The sequence below is a fragment of the Ovis canadensis genome, chromosome 3 (assembly GCF_042477335.2).
Source record: "Ovis canadensis isolate MfBH-ARS-UI-01 breed Bighorn chromosome 3, ARS-UI_OviCan_v2, whole genome shotgun sequence".
Lineage (NCBI taxonomy): Eukaryota > Metazoa > Chordata > Mammalia > Artiodactyla > Bovidae > Ovis > Ovis canadensis.
The window spans coordinates 7,067,304-7,070,948 of NC_091247.1; the positions used below are offsets into that span (position 1 = coordinate 7,067,304).

Here is a 3,645-nt window from a genome sequence, read left to right on the forward strand (position 1 = left end):
CAGAGGGTAAAGCGTCTGCCTGCAAGGTGGGAGACCTGGGTTAAATCCCTGGGTCAGGAAGATTCCCTGGAGAAGGAAATGGCAACCCACTCCAGTACTCTTGCCTGGAAAATCTTATGGACGGAGAAGCCTGGTGCAGGCTACAGTCCATGGGGTCACAAAGAGTCAGACACGACTGAGTGACTTCACTTTCTTTTCTTTCTTTCTAGTTTTCTTGGTAGAACCTCTAGGATTTTGCACAAACTCCTGACCAGTTCTGACACCAAGCTATGGGCCTTTCAGTTGCTCTGTGTTCCTTCCCTTCTTTCTCAGATTCTTATTATGATCTATGCTCAGTGGCCAAACCCTTCTCCATCCTCCTGCAGACAGAGTAAGTGGTCAAGAGCCCAAATTCAGATCCGGATCCCAGACCCTGTGACTCATCAGCTGTGTGGTTTTTGCCAAGCCACTTGATCCTGTGTAACCCAAAGTATGGTCCACAGGCTGATGCTGGACACACATTGTTTGTTGACACAATAGGGGAAGCATAGAGGCCGATAATGATTTAGAAATGTTCAGAGCAGTTTGGCACCGCCTGCATCCAGTTGTGACGGTGTGGGTGACAAAAGTATCATTCCCCAGAGCTTGGAAATTTTCTCCCCTAAGTGCCTTCACTGCGGATCAGTTGAGAAGCACAGACTTAACCTATTCTGTTCCTCAGTTTCCTCATCAGTAAGATGGGAATAAGGATGACCCATAACCTCATCAGGTCTCTGGGAGGAGTAAATAAAGTTAACTTATGGGAGGCACTGAGAATGGTGGCTGGGCACTGAAAACTCTCTTGATTTTTAAAAAAAAATTTTTTTTTAATTTTTTGAATTAAAATTTATTTATTTGTTTATTTTATTTTTGGCTGTGCTGGGTCTTTGTTGCTTGGCACAGATGTTCTCTAGTTGCAGCAAGCCAGGGCTACTTTCCATTGCTGTGCTCGGGCTTCTCACTGTGGTGGCTCCTCTTGCGGAGCACAGACTCCGAGCATGCCGGCTTCAGTAGTTCCAGCGCTTGGGCTCAGTGGTTGCAGCTCAGCCCATAGAGCACACAGGCTTCAGTACTTGTGGCTCGCAGGCTTGGTTGCTCTGCAGCATGTGGAATCTTCCCGACCCAGGGACCGAACCCACATCTCCTGCATTAGCAGGCAGATTCTTTACCACTGAGCCGCCTGGGGAAGCCCCATCAAGACCTAGGTGTTTCCCCCCCGCCACCCCCGAATTTGGGATGGCCCCAGGACTGGCTTTGAAAAGCAGAATGCAGTCAATGTGATGCTGTGGGACGTCTGAGATCTGAGGCCTCTACATTCACCCTTCCTGGAGTGCTCCTTCTTGGAAACCAGCTGCCACGTGAAAAGCCACCATCGTGTGAGGAAGCCCAAGAGATAGGGAGGACGAGAGAGAGAGGCCAGTGGAGGAGCAGTGAGGTGCCTGACCTACAGAGTAAGACGTCTCCAACCTTCCAGCCCAGCTGCCAGCTAAACACCCCCACCCACAGCCTCACGCTTCTCTTGATACAGGTGATATTTTCTGGTCTCACACACAGTTGTCAACTGAATTGTGTCTCCCCAAAATTCGTACGTTGAAGTTCCACTGTTGTTGTCGTTGTTCAACTTACAGGTCGTGTCTGACTCTTTGTGACTCCATGGACTGCAGCACGCCAGGCCTCTCTGTTCTTCACCATCTCCCGGAATTTGCCTGAGTTCATGTCCGTCAAATCGGTGATGCCATGCAACCATTTCATCTTCTGTCTCCCTTTTTCTCCTTCTGCCTCCAGTCTTTCCCAGCATCGGGGTCTTGTCCAAGTCCTACCTATCAGTATCTCAGAATGTGACTGTGTTTAGAGATGTCTTGGAAGAGGTAATTAACTTTTTGTTGATCTGTTTATTTGTTCGTTTGTTCATTTTTGGCCGAGTCGCACAACTTGCCACATCTTCTAGACCAGGGATTGAACCTGGACCCTGGGCAGTGAAAGCACAGAGTCCTAACCACTGGACTGCCAGGGACATCCTAAGAGGTAACTAAGTTACAGTGAGGTCATTGAGGTAGGTCCTAACCCACTGGTGTCCTTATAAGAAGAGAGACGCACACAAGGACACCAGACTTGAGCGTGCACACAGAGACGAAACCACGCGAGGGCACAATGAGAGGACGACCGTCTACAAGCCAAGGAGAGAGGCCTCAGAAGACACCAAGCCTGCTGACACCTTGATCTTGGGCTTCCAGCCTGGACTTCCGACTGGGCGAAAGTAAATTCCTGCTGTTTGCGGGGTTGGGGATGTGCCTTTCTCCAGGAGGTGTTTATGCCCAAGCTCAGCATCCCACGGGGACTCCCTTCTCATGATGGCATCTCTGCTTCCTCCCATGGGCTCCAGGCCTCTGGGCACTAGGCTCCTGGAAATTGCTTCCTTTCTCATTCATTCAGTAGAGATGAGAAATAGTTGCGTTTTTTCAGCCCTGCACATCCATCATTTCTGGATTTTCCCTTTCTTTCCTGCTTGCAAGCAGACCAATTCCTTTTGGGGGGCGTCTCTTTTCTACAGTACGTGTGCAAGGCACTGTATGAGTCTGCTAGAACTACTGTAACAAAGAACAGCAGGAGTTTACTTTCTCACAGTTCTGGAGGCTGGCTCTCACAGTCAAGGTGTCAGTGGGCTGGTTCCTTCTGAAGGCCAGAAAGGAAGGGTCTGTTCCAGCCCTCTCTCCTTGGCGTGTAGAGGGCCATATTCTCCCTGTTTTCATGTCCTCTTTCCTCTGTAGGTGTTTGTGGGCAAGTTTCTTCTTTTTAGAAGGACACCGGTCATGTTAGATTAGGACCTACCCTGATGACTTCACTTGCTCTTAATCACCTCTTTAAGGGCCCTGTATGGGTCGGGAAGATCCCCTGGAGAAGGGAATGGCTACCCACTCCAGTATTCTTGCCTGGAGAATCCTATGGACAGAGGAGCCTGGTGGCTACAGTCCATGGGGTCTCAAGAGTCGGACATGACTGAATGACTAACACACGTGCAAATACAGTCATATTTTGAGGTCCTGGGCATTAGGGCTTCAACATGTGAATTGGGGGTCTTGATTCAACCCATGACATGTAGTGAAAAGCAACCAGGATATTCTATACATTTCTCTTTCTCAAAGGCTTCAACTAAAACCACAAGTGCTGTATAGTGTCAGCTTTGTAAGGCTATTATAGGCAAGAAGCCTCCTAAATGTTTCCCACTGAATAACGTGTGCTAAGTCACTTCAGCGGTGTCCTACTCTTTGTGACCCTATGGACCATAGTCCGTCAGGCCCCTCTGTTCATGGGATTCTCCAGGCAAGGATACTAGAGTGGGTTGCCGTGCCCTCCTCCAGGGGATTTTCCCAACACAGGGGTCAAATCCATGTCTCTTGGGTCTCCTGCACTGGCGGGTGAGTTCTTTACCACTAGTGTCATGTGGGAAGCCCGCTGTATAACATGGGTAGCCATGTTTCCCACCTCCAATAACTGACTCCTTGTCACCTGTTAGCTACTCCAGGGCAAGGGCTGTAACTTTTCGTGGTCGCCAGTACTTCTAGGGACCAGTTTCTGTATTTGTCAGATTTTGCTAGGTTATGCTACATAACAAATATCCCTTAAATA

At 49.0% G+C, this 3,645-nt stretch overlaps 1 long non-coding RNA gene across 1 annotated transcript; it reads left to right on the plus strand.

Moving 5' to 3' along the window:
* Nucleotides 1-377: 377 nt before the first annotated feature.
* LOC138436526 (uncharacterized) lies at nt 378-1,913 on the plus strand. Its single transcript, XR_011255450.1, has 2 exons — nt 378-1,546; nt 1,647-1,913. It is a non-coding gene; the product is annotated as an uncharacterized lncRNA (long non-coding RNA).
* Nucleotides 1,914-3,645: the final 1,732 nt, after the last annotated feature.